This window comes from Lepisma saccharinum, chromosome 29, assembly GCF_977018435.1.
Source record: "Lepisma saccharinum chromosome 29, izLepSacc3.1, whole genome shotgun sequence".
NCBI classification, from domain to species: Eukaryota; Metazoa; Arthropoda; class Insecta; order Zygentoma; family Lepismatidae; genus Lepisma; species Lepisma saccharinum.
Genome location: NC_139257.1, coordinates 21,846,062 through 21,864,931, shown reverse-complemented (window position 1 = coordinate 21,864,931; position 18,870 = coordinate 21,846,062). Strand labels below are relative to the sequence as shown.

Below are 18,870 nucleotides of genomic sequence, written 5' to 3'. Positions count from 1 at the left end.
TTTTTTTAAATTACTAAAATAAATCCAATCTGGTAATTTGTATTTGTGCCTGTTGATATATGCATGTTATATGCAGACATATATGCTGTCCAAATTATTCTGTGCGTAATACGCATCATTTTGGAAAAAAATGTGCATTATACATGAGTACATATGGTATTTCATGCTACATGTCAGCATATAAACTAGATGAAATCGCAACATGCATTTTGTTTTGTCCTCATAATTTTCAGACCAACTTCAATCCTTCAGCACTGGTTGCTTCAGCAACATAAGGCCATGTTTTAAGTTTCCAATCCATATTAACATTGTTAAAAATGTTTTAACATTTCATAACTAAATCTTCATGGATGGGAGAAAAGTTGGGCTGAAGATTTGGAGTACAAAAGATTAAGCATGTTGATTTTAGGTCTTACTTCCAACCTTTTTTGCTTTATTTTTCTAGGATGTATCTGAGAAGTTTGTAGATAGAGATGATCTTGAATCTCGTGAAAGGACAGGACTTAATTATGAAGAAGTACTTGACACTGCCACATGCTCTAGTCCAATTCAATTTTCTATTAACACACCACTTGTTATTGTTGCAATCACATTTGTAATTTCAAGGATCTCCAATGTATAAATGAAACTATTTTCAAATAAATTGTGTACATAAATATCTGGATTTTATTTATATCTTGCAATTCAGTATCAAAGTTTTCCTTTGTAATATTACTTCTAATATCAATATTACCGTATCAGTTTTGTGTAGCTGACAATTACATCAAGCATTCTTGGCAGTCAATGAAGACTGGGTTGTCTAACCAAAGTTCTTGAAAGTTTGAGTTAACACTTGTTTCTACAGAATGAGTGAAGTGTGCTAAAGGTAGCATTTCAGCGATTTAGTTAGAACTGGACTGAATCTTTTTAATGTTTGGTAGTCAGATGAAAGTATATCTGGATATTATTCATTAGATATATTCTTAAAAGGCATGGTGCTTTTAAGGGGGAAATATTTATAGGTGGCTTAAGATGTGCTTAATATAAACACACAATGCTCCTATATAGGGTGTTCTGGGAGAAAGCGACAATACTTTGGGAACTGGTAGTATGTGTGATTCAAAGCAAAAAAGTTTATATGAACATGGGTCAGATTTTGAATGATAATTGAGATATGAACAGAAATAAAAATGATGTAGGAAAACTTAAACAAAAACAGTAACAAGTAAAACATTGCAATGTAAAGGTAATTGTGTAAGTAAATACGAGAAGGGACATGCTGATACTAATCTTTATTGCATGAATTTGTGGTGTAGCAGTAATTAGTACATGATAATTAAGTAATGAAGCAAGCAATAAATGTAGAAAAATGAAATGTTAACACCTGCTGGTCAGTACTCACATGAACGAAAGTAAGGAGGGAAAAGGCCACAGAAATGATAGCAGGTGAGAGCAGATTCTCAAAAATACCACCACCAACATCAATGCACTTCTGAGCGTGTCAGAGGACATCTTGTGTTGCACTACAAAGTTCCTGATGCTGTTCCCAGATTAACGCAGCAGCATTCATAATGCGAATGTGCAGTTCATCCCTTGTATTCACCCTTTCCTGGTAAACCTCCAGCTTCATCCACCCCCATAAACAGAAATCAAGATGGGTTAGGTCGGGAGAACGAGGTGGCCACGAAACCAGACCACTACCACGTCGACGATAACGACCAATCCATAGATTAGGGTAGGTGGAATTCAGATGTTGAATGATCAACATACTGGAATGAGCAGTTCTACATTTATTGCTTGCTTCATTACTTATCGTGTACTAATTACTGCTGCACCACAAATTCATGCAATAAAGATTAGTATCAGCATGTCCCTTCTCGTACAATAAGCAGAGGATAGTATATTTCTCGTATCAACAGAATTCCATATGCTCTCTGGTATGTACATTGGGATCCATGAGTATTACCATGCAAATTGTCCATGACCATGTTCGTGCATTTTATTTGATCCAATAAAAGCTTCAAGAATTAAAACTCAAAATAAGCTGTCGACAACTTCTGCACCAGCATACAGAAAAGTCCATTGCTTAGGATGTAAGAGAAAAATTAATGAAAATAGTCATGGGCAATTTGCACGGTAATACTAATGGATCCCACTGCACACTCACCTCTCTTAGTACTCTAGCAGTTTGTTTCTTTATACAGCATATTTAGAGAAGATGCACTTGAACCTACAATTGAAAAAGTATACGATGTATAAAACACACTTTATTACTAACTTTGTTGACTGTACAGGACTGATGAAATTTGCACCACCATGTTTTTCCAGGGAGGGGCAAGCAAGGTATTTTATCCAGGTGGGGTAAAATAGGCATAATATTCTGTAGTGTTGCACCCTAAAAAAGAAACCACTCCTTGAGTTTGAAGTTATCATTTCCCTGCAATGCCCTCATAATAATACACATAAATTACTGTGCCTGAAATGCAATTATGTGAATGAAATACATATTTTTAAGTTGACAACCATTTTCCAGTGGGAGCCATGACCTCCTTCCAGACGTTCACGCTTTCACAGTACTATGTATAAAGACTTATTAACACACAAATTTATACATACATACATGGATATACACCAGAGACGCATACTTAGTTTAAAAACTGTTATCATATCATACTGTAGTGTTCGATAGACAGCATATCTATCTGCATGTTTTTACTCAACCGTTGCAAAAGTCCTCTTTCTCATTCTATTCTATATGGAAACAAACTACGGGAGATGAACACAGTGTTGAGCTGAAAGATGCAGGGTTTCAACTTCTGAAGTACAATTTATTTTTATTGAAATGGACAATTTTATGCTCATTTCCTAATCGATTTTTCTTCTATATTTTAGCCCTGGGCTTTGCAGATAGCCAAGCTACCCTGGAATATATGCCCCTGATATACACATACACAGGTGCCACTGTGAATCACGGACAAAATTTCACATGTGGAAGACATGAATATGAATGACTTTTCTTGATAATGTTCTGACTTAAAAGTTTTGTCATAATGTCCTCTTCATGCTGCCAAATTCTGTTGGTGGTTTACAATGTGTGTTGAGGGGAGGTGTAGGGGCTAATAATAATTGCACAATACTGGTAATGGTGGTTTTAGTGTAGAATTTTACAAGGAAATAGAAGGGTCTAATGTTTCCTGATGGCGACCCTGGAGCTGAGTTTCATTTACATGTTTCTCCCATTGTAAAAGAGTGTAGGGAGCTAGGGTGGGGATATAATTCTTTCCAAGAATACTTACTAACAAAAAGTTGGTTTCAGATCCATTCAGGGCCTTCTAGATGGCACAGTGGTAGCGTCGTCACCTTGTAATCAAGGGATCCCGGGTTTGATACCTGGCAGTTCGGAACCTACTTTAAACTGTAGGTCCAGTCCCGGTTAGCCTTACTGTGCATAAAGAGGACTTAAAATGCCAACTCAATCAATCAGAGATCCAGTAAGGCAGGCTTGTTTCAACTTAATCGCCCAGTGATGACGAGAATGCAAGTTCTCCATTATTGATTTTCTGCAACATCCCGTTAAGGCCAGTGCCTACCTACCGACAACCAACCTCACTCCCACCAGAGATGGAAGATCATCCAGACAGTTACGGGTGACATGTGATCAGCAAGAAGATTTTCATGACAGGGTTACACTACTCATTCGTAGCTCCCCAATTTCCTAACTATGGTTGGGTTGATTGATTGATTGATTTAGTTTATTTTACTTCGCGTTTTGTGCCCCTTGGCTAATTTGCGAAGATGAGGATGAGTGATGAAAGGATGAAATTGATGAATGGACATTCACAAACAACCAAGCCCGACCGGGATTCGAACCCGGGACCCTTGGCGTCGCAGCGCGATGTGCTAACCGCTCGGCCACAGGGTCGGGCACTAACGATGGTTGGGGGTCACCAGTCCCATACACACGCCGAAATCTCAGGAGAAAAGTTATGACTACACATATGTAAATATGTAACATACCATCTTTACTGCTATCATGAATTTTCTTTTATTATTACATACTCCAGATTTTGGAGGAACGTAAAACTGCTTAAAAAAAAAAAAAAGCTGCAATCCTTCAATTTCAATTTAACTTGCTATATTTCGTGTGGTCGAGGATCAGCTCGAGGTCGCTGTGTCCTATAAACAGTTAAATCAATCCACAGTAAATTTTTCAAATGTCACACTGGTGAGTTTAATATCTCAACTTTACCTTTCCCAAGAGGTGGGAAGTGGTGCATCACTCTTTGGAAATAGTGTTTAGAAATAAACTCTTTCATTTAGTATTATGTGGATGTAGATATACAGGCCAGGTACTTGATGTGCTGACCACAGGTCATACAAGAACGCCTTAACCCTCAAGAAGTGTTGTACCACGAAGGTGAAAGTATAGATTAGGGATGATAAGGGTGGATTTAAGGGGTGGGCTCCTCCCTTTGAGTACGTTAACATAATATAGGACTTTTATGACAATATGCACACTCACCTGTACTAGCTTGAAGTTGGAAAGTGACCAAAAAAATAATCGCTACACGTGAGGATGATGAGAACTTTCATACCTTACAATACCATCACAGTATAACGTCATATAAGAACCAGAATGCTGTTTTCAGTTTTGTTTAAATGAACTCTTCTGAAGAGCTCTGTTAGGAGTCAGATCGACAATCTCCATTTCTAATCCTTAGCAGTAAGGTGGAGTCAAGAATCTCCAATTTACTGACTGTTTTTAAGAATCAGATATATTCTAGGAATACATTATTTCCTCTCTCCTGTACCTTTTTTAAATTGGAGTTAACGTCCCTCTGGTTCTCACACAATGATAAGTACAAAGATTACTACAGGCATATAAAAGGCAGTCTTCAGCATATTTTTTTGTAATTTTCCTAGCATAAATGGCAAGTAATGATATTCTGCTCCATATAAATTGAGTAAACACAAGGAGTATTATTTGCATTGTAGGTGTTGTTGGATGAAACTAAAGGAAATCCGTAAGGATGGAAAAGGTTGAATTGATATTGTCCAGGATAAGGACAGATGGAAGGCTTGTATTTCTGCAACCATAAACCTTCAGGTGATTAGTTAGTTAGTAGGTCTTGTTAAACGTCTCTCGCATGAATAAACATGTAGCATGACCTCGAAACCTTTCTGGATTCGCCACTGAGGGGCACCCAAATGTTATGTGAAGTCCAGTAACTACTTGAGTGATTGGTAGCAGGCCATTATACTCACACTAAATATAATTCCCAAAACAGGGGTGTATGTCTTTTCGGATGGGTATAGGGGCTATTCACCGGATGTTTGAATTTTCGTCCATGTTCAGCGCAGGAGGGGAGATGCTACTTCCGGTTTTGAAAAATAACATGGATTTCAAAGGCGTAAAGGAAATGTATTAGAGAAAAGGCGACAATCATTCTGTGGCTGTTGGTTGCAACATGAGGTCGGTAACGAATATTTTTTTCTCCAGTATCAATGCATCGTTTTCCGACAGACCCATTATGGAAAAAATCAGTGGATTCAGGCAGTAAAGTGAAAAGACTAGGAACCAAAATGAGGTAATCGGCACTTTATTGCCGATAAATAAACCCAATGAAATATTTTGAGTGTTTTAAAAATAATGCGAATATGTTAATGTAACAAATTTAAAAGATGTAACTCTTATTATGTCAGGCGAGTTATTAGTCGTGGTGGAACTACCCCCTTTCCAAGACATAAAATTGTGGGGACTGTGTTTGAATAAATTCCGAAAATTATCCACTTTACTGTTGTCTGCTAGCTGCTGGGTCGTATACGCAGCCATCTGTGTAATAGGGAGCTGGAACTGCAAAGTATCGTTTTTGTTTAACACTGGCACACTGCACACATTGGCCGTATCACCGTACGAACACCACAGACCAATTGTTGCGATACTTGACTTGCCCACTCCACCACGTCAACGTCTTTCAATACAACATACTAGTACTCTTCAATGCGTATGATAACCTAGAGCGAACTGCTGATCATATCCCAGCTCCTGCAACACGACTGGGACGACTGCCGGAGAGAACCAACCCTTCGAGCTCCTCTCGCGGGTACAGCAGTCATGAAGGTCAAACGTAGACTACGAGAGCCAGACTTGCCTTCGCAGCGCTTCCAAAACTGGTCTCTTTTACGTCACAGTGATCGCGTGCGAACACTCTTGGTATTGCTCCCTTCCCCATTTATGTGATGAAAGTGACATTTTCAATTGGTGTACAGTGACGCGCACTGTCTGTGCGTAAGACATTGTAGCATTTGTTGTTTGTTGTGTGTGTGTGTGGGGGGATATTACGTAGTTGTCGCGTGTAAAAATATACGTTGTCGCAATCATCTGATATTGTGTTTTTCTTTCCCTCCTCCTGGTGGAGTAATGTGTCTCTCGTATGCCACATGACAGGATTCGTTCATTCCTCGCGTGTAACTGGGGTATGCAACCGTGCTCAACTTTTCGGATTTTGTGTTCCGTGCTCATGTTTTGATGTTTGAGGTCGGGATATGTTGTCTTTAACGCATTTCTTATTGTCACGGTCCTTCTTGCATTGTTCTTGCTGGAAATCCCCAATTCCTTTGAGGACTCCATTGCGCATGCGTGCAGTGAACTTTTCATCGTGACTTCCGGACTGAGCACATACGATTCCTTCATGATTCCCTTGGAACCGCCTCTCTATCTGTGATAGTATTCGTCCCAGTTAGGTGGCGAGGCTCCTATCTCGGAAACGAAGCCTCAGTCGTAAAACTGGAACTCACACTTTTTGCTTGTTTTTCGTGTGAGGAATCACCTCCCAAGCGTTGTAAACGACCTTTAGAAACACCCTGTATATGCAACATGGAGCGACATGGACACTAAATTGTGTACGTATTCAAAGTTTCTTTAATACATATTATATACAACATATACTATTTAAATACATTACGCAACCAATTCATCCATCTCACAATAAACCAACAGCAAAAATTACATAAATTGTCTCTCAATGTGCACACTCCCTTTCCTCAAAACAATTGTTCATGATGCATTTAAAACAAAATCAATTAAGACCAAAGACGTATTTAGGGGGGTCCGGACCCTCTCGAAAGACTTACCAAGTACTAAAATTAATTAATGAAAGTATTAGCATTTGTTGCATAATCGATGGTTAGGGCCTCCCCGATGGCGCAGTGGTAGCGTCGTCGCCTTGTAATCAAGGGGTCCCGGGTTCGATACCCAGTGAAGGCACAAGTGGTTCGGATCCCACTATAAACTGTAGGTCCAGTCCCAATTAGCCTTACTGTGCATAAAGTGGACTTAAAACAACAACAAATCAAATAATCGATGGTTATTAATTTCCTCTCAACTTTTTAGAAGGCAAGGATTATATTGGGATCATACGGCTTTGAATGACATTACAAAGAAGATTTATGTACACTACTACTCAAAATAACATGCATAAGATATTAATCAGAAACTTACTTTCCTCCAACTACATGTAACATCATTTTTGTTATTCGATAAATATTCAATTATTCATCTATTTGACATTAATTCATTGCCAAGGCACTTGTATTTATGTAGATTATTCCGATCTTAACTACAGGTAAGCTACGTAATGAATATGCGCTGTTCTATCTCTATTCTTATACAGTAGTGTAATAATAATATAATATTAATCTATGTATTTAATTAGTATTAATTTTATTTGATATAAATATCTTAATTTAAACATTATTATTATTATAATTCCTGAGACACTTTGTTCGACCTCCCCGAAACATATTTCTAGATACGTGCCTGATTAAGACAAGTGTTATTTCTCTGTCTGGTGATTCCCAATGCATTACAAATAACAATGATGTATTGAGAGCGAAACGAGCAAGAAAATTTTTGGATCCAAGTTTCTTGCAGGCTGAAATCAATCTTGATTTAATAGGGCGCAAACAATTTCACGGGACGCCAATGCATTCTCTCTTTTACAACTTTTGTGCCTCCCCGATGGTGTACGTTGCCTTGTGATCAATGGGTCCCAGGTTCGATACCCGGTTGAGACACAGTGGTTTTGATCCCGCTTTAAACTGTAGGTCCAGTCCCGATTATCCTTTCTGTGCGTAAAGTGGACTTAAAACCACAAATGATTCAATCAATTTTACAATATATTTTCATTTTGATCGTTCGGCGCCCAGGGCCGACTCACGCTGCCCCCTAGCTACAGTTCCGAACTTAATAAGACTAAGAAAAGCAGGCAATGCGAGCGAAGCGAGCAAGAATATTTTGCGAAAAGTATTTTAAAATTTGAAGTTGTGGGCAGTAATTGCCCACTGCAGGTACACTTGGCCTTCAATGTTTGCCCCCCCCCCTAGAACGGATTTCCGTCCAAGGTTGGGGGGCGATGACCCCCCCTGTGGTTGTGCCACTGCAATAATCTAAAGAAACTTCCTTTGGACAATTTGTGTTTCAAATGCTTACTACCATTACTGAAGTCTAACTTATCGACCTTTGAAAAAAAAAAAACTTTCAATGCTACCTTGTTCTATCGCGCTCTCAGTTTCCAACCAACCAGATCTGATAGCAATCGTCCTTGGTTATTTGCTCTCAGACTGACCGAGGTTTAACATTCAGACAGTTATCCGTAATGACGTCATACGTTTCGCACAGAAATCTCTCACGTTTTGGCTAATCAACATCTGAGAATCCGGACAGCTCGCGCTGGAAAGAGAATACCGCTTGACCTGCCCTCTGGTGTGGTGGATTGAACAGCTAACTCGTGGAAAGTTGTCGCGAAGTTTTGTGCCAGTGTTGCTTGTGTGATCTTCGGCATCTGTCGTGACGAAAGGTGAGTGAGCTCGTGTGTTTTCGCACAAGGAAGTGATTTCTCCAAGCGGAACACTTTTTTTTACAATGTTTTCTTAACGCTTTATTTGTATGTAGTGCATTTGTAAGAAAAACGCATTGTCATAGAAAGATTTCACGAAACACTATTCATACATGGATATCAATAATGAGATGTGGGAACAGAATAATCGGGTTTCTATCAAAATATTCCCTGTCGAGGCACACGTTCGCTATGTATTCTGTTCGTTACTTCGCGTCACTTTTCTCCCGTTTCTGGCTAATCGCGACGACGAGGATGGATGGTGAGTAGATGAAATTGATGAAGGGGGCACTGACAACGACCAAGCCAGGATTTGAACCTTGAAATTTTGGTATCAAGATCAGACATAAAACGATATAATACTGAAACCAACATTTTTGTGGTTCCAATCATATGTAACTAAAATTTTAGGTTGAAAAAGTTGTTTAATTTTTTTAGCCATGTACTCATAGGCGTGCGCACGGGGGGGGGTGGACAAAGCCCCCCCTAATCATGGACGTCCGCAGAATTTTACCACGGAGAGACAAGTAAGGTATTTTACCATGGGCATATTACCCTGATAATAGTGTTGCCCCTCAAAAAACACCTCTTGAATTTGAAATTTTCGCATTCCTACATCCCCGTTATAATAATTAATGTAAATTATTATTTATTTATTTATTTACTCAGAGTTTCAGATACAGTCTTATTTGGCCATTTTACACTGAAACAACATAAAGTAGAAACAAAAAATAACAAAAGATAAAAACAATAACAAGATGGGATAGATTTACATATTTTTGGTCAGTAATATACAAAAATTACTTTCTGGAAGGAAAATATCTACATTCAGGGGAAGTTTGTTGTAGATTTCTGGGAGCCTGTAAAACAAGGATCTTTGTAGAAGGGATAGCCTAGTGGTTGGGTTGTGGAAGAGTTGCAGGTTGCGCGTTTGCTTTTGGTGTACCCTAAGTGTGAATTCACTGATTAGGAGATCTGTTCTGATTTTGCCATTTATTATCTTGTATCAAAATTTCATGTCAGCTAGATCACGACGAAAGGATGGAGTGTGAATATTCAGAGCAGCCATGGTGTCTGATATGGATACATGTCGAAAGGAAGGTATTCTATGGTGAACAATTGCAAGAAAGAAACTGAGAACAGAATCTATTCTGGTGAGATTGGTTTTTGAGGCCATTGTCCAAATTGGGGAACAGTATTCAAGGATGGGCGAGATGAAAGATTTAAAGAATAAAGCAAGAGATGATGGGTTTTGAATTTCGCTAAATCTGTATAGAAGACAGAGAAGGCGCATTGCTTTTTTAGTGGTAGCTATAATATGATAATTAAAAGTGAGTTTTTCATCCATGATAATACCTAGGTCCTTTTGGGTGGAGACGTTTTGGATTGGATTGTTTCCAATAGAATAAGTAGACAGTACTTTGTTCTTTTTTAGGGAATAAGTAAGGAAAGAGCATTTCTGAGGGTTTAGTTCTGAAATCAAATTATACGTGTGAAAATTTACTTTTAGGTTGACATTCGTTTTCTAAGGGGGAGAAGTGGCCATCCTTTCCCCCTTCCAGACGTCCATGCCCCTATATTCTTATATTTTCACAAAATTTAGAATAGAGGAATCTTATTGCCGTTATTAAAAGATATTATACTCTTAAAGAAAATTAAGTATTTTCAAGCCGATGACAGTTCAAAGCAACTACGGGGGAAGAGGGTGCAGTGGCGCAACCACAGGAGGCAGGGGGCATTGCCCTCAATCTTGGACGGAAATCAATTTTAGGGGGACAAACATGGAAGTAAAGGAAAGCAAGACTAGCAGAATCTAAGAGTAGCAGGACAAAAGGATACTCAAAATCAGGGGTGCCCATCCTCCCCAAGGCCAATGGCGCAATCCCCCCAAAATCATATCATGCGTCTCCCAAATAATATCATGTGTCTGCCCCCACCCCAAATTCATATCATTCGTGTCCTCAAATTACATCGTAATCCCTACAGAGTATTTAATTACGACAGCGTGTCTACCGAAAGTAAATTTTCTCTCAGCTTTACTGAACACACTTGATCTGCCCCTCCTCCATAAACAGGGGTCCCCATCACTCAAGACTGCCCCTAAAATCGCTCATCATAATCCTCACAAAATATTTTTGTTTAATTCATAATAAATTATGTTTATTTGAATGAAATACCATATTAAACTCTCCATATTCTTTTATTATTCGATTTTCGAAAACCTTAAATCTAGCACATTGATTGGTTAAATGTAGTAAATTAAATTATGTAAATATGCATATAAATAGTGTTTGTGAGTGGGTTTATAAAACTCACAATTTGAGTATTTAACACAAATTCAACCTTGGCAAACCAAATAACATGCTCCAGCCACATGACCGATTCTGTTTCGCGAGACATTACAGAAACCTAGCTAGAAATTCTTAAGCTCAGGGCAATAACATAATACGGTTTTTCTTTCTAATAACTCATCCCCACCCGCCCACGTTTTCTTGGGGTAAATATATTTTAGTAACTCATAACAATTATTAAGTGGATTTTATCTTCAGTGCAAATTTAACATGTTAAAGTAAAATTTTCCTGTGACATGAAGTTAGAAATGCGGAATCGATATATTTTTGTTCCAAATGATGCATCTGCTTTAAATTAAGCAGTATACTAACCTAAATATTATATCTTAAGAAGTGGTGTTATTAATTAACATCGAGAATATCGCTTATATTTTGTAATGCAGTTATAGTATAGAACTTTACATTCACTTCAGTAATGCGCCAAACACGCATTCACGGAACACACTAATGCGAGCGAAGCGAGCAAGAAAACTTATAAATCCATTTCTTTGCAGGCTTTCAAGAATATTAATTTAATGGGGTGTCAATACTTTCTTAGGATCCCGAGATATTTAGTCTTCTCCAGCTTCTCTTTTGGCACGTTCCGGGTCGAAAACATGTGGATACCATATCGCTAAATACAGTCTCCAAAATTTAATGTTCGAACTCCCTCTCCACTACAGAAATTTCTTGACAATCTAAAATTTAACACTTTATCAAGAGCTTCCTATCTCCCCCTTTAAATTTAATACTCAATCCTCCCACAAAAATTTCCATGCCAATTTTAGACTTACTGTTGATATTGAAGAGTGGATATTGCCTCCTCCAAAATAATAATTCTCAGTCTCCACAACAGAATTTCCGCAACAGTCTAAGAGAATATTAATAAACAAGAATTAGATACCCCCCACCACAATTTAATGCTCAACCCCTCTAAGTGAAACACCCGCCATAATCTAAGACCTATAATTGGATACTGTCAACCCCAGCGTTTAATTCAGAACCCCTCCCAAGAACGCACGTGTCAATTAAGGCCTAATATGTAAGCGTTGGATATTTCTCCCCCACCCATCCATTCGATAATACCCTTCAGCACTTTCTTTTCTTCATCTAATGGATTAATATGGTGCATGTAAGGTGTACAATTTTTACATATATTTTGGAAAAATATATAAATGTTGAATTTTATATTATTTGAAGGTAAAAAATCCCCCAAAAAATTCTCGATGCCGCAACCTGCGCCATAATCTCCCCCTGTGGCCACCCCTGCTCAAAATGGAATTAGTTTTCACGTGTTTCTGGCATTATTTCTTCCAGACGGCCAAGAACCCCTGGACGGGGGACACGAAGCTGCAATTGTTCCCTCGATTTCAAATTTTATACAAATAAAAATACATTTCGTAAAATTTTCGTTCTCGCATCGCCCGCAATATCTGCTTTTCTTGCAGTCTTGTCAAGTTCTGGACTCCGAAGATCTACATGAAAAAAAATGTAAAACAGAATGCCATGACGCTCCATGAAAATTTTTGCGCCATATTAAATCAATATTGTTTCAATTTTTCAAAAATGTTCTTGCTCGTTTCGCTTGCAATTTCTTGTCTGTAATGTATTGTAAATTACCAGAGAGAAAAGTACTGCTGCTAAACGGTTTTCTCTTAAATACAAGAGCAATTGTTTGGAGGAAAAGGAGCGCGAACATTTCAGAGACAATTTATATGATTTTTGCTGTTGGTTTGTTGAATTGATTATATACATGCCCATCGATGCAATAAACTTAAACAGTGAGATAAAATTAGGTTTTTCTTTCATGACTGAACTTTCATCAAGGCTCTTGCCCCCCCCCCCCCAATCAGAGGGTCTGCGCACGCCTATGCATGTACAGTTATAACTAGAGACCGGATATTTAAGCTCTAAAAACATATAAAATTGGCAGGCAAATAAACACTAATAATTTTCAAAATAGGTAGTAAAATAGGCATTAAAATACAAATAGGCAATAAAAAAGGCAATGAAATTTAACTCAAAATAATGGGTGTTTAAAAAATATAGAAACATACCTGTACATTCTTTATAGTTGCTTAAAATAAACCAGGAGCTCATCAGTAGAGACAGCAGTCCAATATTGTACTTAATAAATCACTGCAAACAGGAGTCACGTCAGCTCAAAATTTTCCATTGTATAATGGCTACACACAATGGTCTGACAAAAGAAATTGTTGGCTACTTCCAACCAGTACGCAAATTATTTAAATATACACTTTATCACTGCACACAGGGTTACTTCAGTTAAAAAATTTACACTACATATTCCACACAGCAGTTCGAACTAAGAAACTGTAAAATGCATTTCAAGTTTGTACTGTACGGTTTGGCAGTCTCTGAATAAGAAGCACTAATTGTGGTTGCACACACAGCAATGTATTTCTTCAGGTGATCAACCGACAAGTTATGTCTGCGATCGGACAACACATTTTTTAGAATCGAAAAAGATATTTCAAACTCCACAGATGTTACCGGAGCATACTTAAAGCACGCGAGAACATGTGGATCTAACTCAGTTTGTATATTTTCACCTTTCAGAACTTGTTGAATTGCCCTTAATTTGTCCAAGTCCTTATTAGCTGCAATAACTCGCTAAATGTTATTTTTAAATTTCTTGGAAGCATCGGAAACTAATCCTGGGAACAGGAAATTGTATGGACAGAGTTCAGTCATGTCCCGATTTTAAAGAAAATGCCTAAAATAGGCAATATCTGGCATTTATGAAATAATATAGGCAATATCGTATGAAATAGGCAAAATAGGCAAAATTAAATTGCCTTTAAATGAAGCTAATCCCTCCCCCCTGGCCTTTGCAACATTTGTTTTCATCACATCTCTAACAGGAAAGAATAGGCATTTTGCCTAACATCCGGTCTCTAGTTATAACTAATCGGGGCCGGGCCTACTCCTAACGGGAGCTTTCAGTTCAGACAGAAGCGACACATGTCGCTTGGTTTGATTTTACGCGTACTTGACTTTTGTTATTTGGCGTCACTTTCCTAACCCTCTTGGTTAGTGACGACCATGAGGGCGAGTGATGATATGATGACATTAATGAAGGGACACTCACAAAGAACACCCTTGCCCAGGCCGGGAGTCGAAACGGGGACCCCTGGAAATGAACACTCATGGCCGCGTGCACCAACGCCGATTATTTCGAAGTTCAGATGAACGAGATCATTTTTAATCCACTCCAAATGAACTTGGTTTAAAGATTTGCATTGCACCAACGAAAAACGACGTTCACGAGATTCCGTTCAACTGATCCGAGATTAATTTGTAAGGCTATACCTGATTGGTTGGCTAAAACAAATGACAATCAAGAACCCCACGGAGTAGTGTGATGTGTTAAAGTATCAACATGTAGGAGAAGAAAGTAATTCGGTCCGCAAACTTATCTGAATTTGAGAAATGTATTGATCAACCTTGTCGACGAGTACAAGGATGTAGTAGAGTGTAAAGAAATAATAATATTAAAAAAAGAACTGACGGCACAACACAAAAGGAGAAGGAGAAAGCATGGAACCTTCTTCTACGGGACTTTAATGCCTTACGAAATGCATTCGATTTTGAGAGAACAGCGTACGCTGAACCTCGCCCGCACAATAAAGATATATTATTATTACTGTACTGTGGTAAGTATTTGAATTTTTCATCTTTTAATTCTTATATATTTATATTGTCGTGTCGTGTAAATAGCCAGTAACATGTATTTTCGTAAATTTATACAATCATATTTCCAACACCATGTAGCAATATCGTAACATTGCTCTGTTCTAATTTACCTTGCACTTGCACATAATATATGACATGTATATATGTTTTGTGTTCTGGGATAGAAAGTACAATATTTAGAAACATTATGACTTTGCACCACAGAACCATAAATTATTATTATTATTTTGGCAGTTTTTAGTTTACACATTTCTCGAATTATCAGCATTGTACATCCAACATCTCTAGCGTTTGCACGCCCTCGATATCACTTTCCGCTCTTTTTATATTAAAAAACAACTACCTGCAGTTGAAGCGTCAGTATCGTGGACCAGGATCAGACACCAAAACAGTCGCGAATGGCCGATCAGAAGATAAACTCGTTTTGATGTTCCTAGATCGCGATCAAGTGTTGAACCGTCTTCGTGCAATGGAAATTTCCAGTGATCCTTTCCCGATCCGAGTTTAAAATTTGATCTTCGTTCGTGCACACGGCCATCAGTAATCGATGCAACTCCCGAAACGAAGCGACACAACAAGCTGCACGACCGACCTTTCTTAATATCGTGTCGCATCGGTCTGTTGGCAGCGCATGCGCGGTGAATGCTTGCTTATAGGCTGGTGGGGCCTTGTCGCTTGTCGCAACGTGTTGCAAAGTCTCTGGATGCTTGCAGCACAATCTATAAGATCTTAATTGGAAATAATGTGGTGAGGCTTGTATTTTTACACATGCCCAGGAGCTGCAACACCGTAAAGTCCGACCCTGTCTCCACCGGATATCGCATCCTGGGCTTCTTCGTAAGAAGGCTACGCCATCAGACACTACACTATCTGTTAGGCCCATATGTAGAATCTCTCTTAGCCCTTGCGCATAAAGTGAACTTTACAACTTTGGCATTAGTCTCCAGGTTATCGAGTAAGTAGAGTATCATCAATACTTTTCTCCAATCGAAGGCTATATTTTTTGAAGAAGTTGTGATTTTGGTCTATGAACCATGTTGTAGAATTGCTTTGCCTCATCGTCGGCTGAAGCATTGATTTGGGGCACAAAATGAGAAGGAATCTGATGGTCCAAGATCAGGCAAGTAGGCTGGATGTGGCAGTATTCCTTATTCTCACGTGACCGCTTTTCTTTTTTTACTTTAGACGTTCGAATCGGGGCATTGTCTTGAAAGCCTCACGCCTCCGGACAGCATGCTACTTCCTCACGCGTTCAGCTCTGTAGCAGGAAGAAAACAAATGAGGCACAGGGACAGATCTTCTAGTTATGGCATGTAGCAAGGTTCACGCAAAATATCGTGTGTCTGAGATATGTGGAAGGAGGCATGACAATTATTTAATGACGCACCCTCGCACTTTTGTTTTCGTCGTGAAGTCGTAAAGTTATCATGATAATTTTATTGGAGAAGGTGAAAAGGGATGGATCAACGATATTTCGAAATATATTTTTATTGTTTCTGCGTATCTTTATTAACGAAAGATGTGGTAAGTGCTATGCAATTCGCCAGTCTCCTAGCTGATAATTCATGATCGATATGTCTCTAATGGTGTACGTTCGTAAACCAAGTGATTCATTCATACTTTATTGGTTTTAGCTGTTATACCAGCTCTACACCAAGTGTCCTAAAAATATGTCATGCATGACACTGTTACACAAATTACAAATTTTGAATATATACAGTTTTCTTATACATAATTTATCTACATCATTATCATACAAATTTAAAATTGATAATAAATACAATTGTTATATCTGGTGACTATATCAAGTTACACATTTTGAATATTTACAATTTTCATATGTCTATATTAATATCATGAAAAAATCTACAAATGATAAATACAATTGTTACATCTGGTGACGATATTAAACAGGATAAAGAAGTTGGAAGAGGTATTCCTTTCTTTATTAGATTCTTGAATAACATCTCCCTTTGAGTGGTATAAAGTGGACATTGAAATATAACATGATGAGCATCTTCCTGATCTAGATTGCACTTGCACATAGGTGAATTTACTAAATTAATTTTATATAAATGGTGATTTAAACGTATGTGACCTGATCTCAATCTTAGTATTAAAACTAAAAACTTTCTGGGTATATTAAATGTATAAAACCACGGAGTCTTATTGTTTAAATTTAGTACATTTTTATATGAATGACCCATATATGTAAATTTTTGTTTGACCCATATCTCCCAATCTTGTTGAATTTTGTTTTTAACTCTTGGTAACATATCTGTATATGATAATAATATATTCGTTCTGTGATCCATAAGTCTTGCTTCTTTAGCATTTTTATCTGCCAGTTCATTATAATGAAACCCTGAATGTGCTGGTATATATGCAAAATGAATTGTCCTTCCCTCTGTAGTTAACTTAACATACAATCTTATTATGTAAAGTACCAATGCTGATGCCTTATATAACTTTTTATATGAAGATTGCACACTGTACAAAACACTTTTAGCATCTGTTAATATTAATATCCTTTTATCTGGAATATTATTAATGTACATCAATGCACGATATATTCCATATGCTTCTGCCGAGAAAATAGAACACTCTCCAGGTAGTCTAAACTTTTTAATATTTCCATTTGAAGAGTCAATAAAAGCACATCCTACTTCTTCTTTATTTTTTGATGCATCTGTGTATATGAATCTATAATTCTCCCAATTTTGTAAATATAATTGAATATTTGCATAACTTGTTAATGAAACATTCCTTACCGGTATTTGATCATATGAAATTTCATAAATTGGATGTTTGCTATGCGTTATTATTGTAGAAAATAAATCTTGAAATTCTATTTTACATTGTAGGAAAGTTGAATATTGTCCCTTTATTTTGTTCTCTTGATATAAAATCCATTGGTCTTGCATAAGTTTATTTACTGGATGTTCTTGTGTTTCCCAGCACTTGAAAACGAATTTATTTGTAATCCATTTGCATCTATACTTAAAAGGTTTTTCTATGGATTCTAAATAAACTCCTACATTGGGAGCTGAATTCATGAGACCCAATGATCTCCTCAAGACTTTTCTTTCTAAACTATCTATCTTAGATAGAATTCTTTCTGTAGCATTTCCATATATACTGCATCCGTATTCGAGCTTAGGCCTAAAAAAGTTTTTGTAAAATAAAAGCATTATTCTTGGGTGAGCACCCCAATTAGTATTTCCTAAAATTTTAAGCATGTTGAAAATTTTTTCACCTTTAGCTTGTAAATACCTTATATGATCCATCCACATTAATTTTCTATCAAAATTAATTCCTAAATATTTTATTTTATTTTGAAATGGAATACCAGCAATTTGTGTCAACGTATTTGGATATTTATGTTCACTTTTGTTATTAAAACATACAGCTGCTGACTTGTTCTGTGATATGATAAAGTTCATTCTCTCCAGCCAACATTTCACTTTATAAAAATTATTTTCTATTTTCTGAATACCTTCATATGGATTACAAAATGATCCTAATATACACAAGTCGTCTGCATACTGAATTATTTTTATTGTAGAATTATGAAATTGAAATATTCCTCTCATATATATATTAAATAATAATGGACTCAGTGGACTTCCCTGAGGTAATCCTTGTGAAGTGGTACGGGGCCCACTAAGTGTGTCCTGAAACCAAAATAATATTTTCCTATTTATCATCAAGTTCCATATTATCTTCATAATTATTTTCGGAGTATTTGTCTGATTTAACATATCAATTAATATATGAGGATCAACGCTATCATATGCACCTTGTATATCTATAAAGTGAGCAAATGTATATTGTTTCTTATACATTGCATTTTGAACATGCAATGTTAATGTTGATAATGCATCAATACAACCCTTGTTTAGCCTAAAACCGAACTGATAGGGATAAAAATATTGTTCTTTCTCAAA

General features: G+C 37.3%; 1 protein-coding gene across 1 annotated transcript in view; it reads left to right on the top strand.

Annotated features, from left to right (window-relative positions):
* The first annotated feature begins 8,776 nt into the window (after positions 1 to 8,776).
* LOC145981649 (sodium-coupled monocarboxylate transporter 2-like) overlaps positions 8,777 to 18,870 on the top strand; it is an 83,919-nt gene continuing 73,825 nt past the window's right edge. The window contains exon 1 of the mRNA XM_083115051.1: positions 8,777 to 8,837. The gene's annotated coding sequence lies outside the window, so the exon portion shown is untranslated. The remainder of the gene's footprint in view (positions 8,838 to 18,870) is intronic.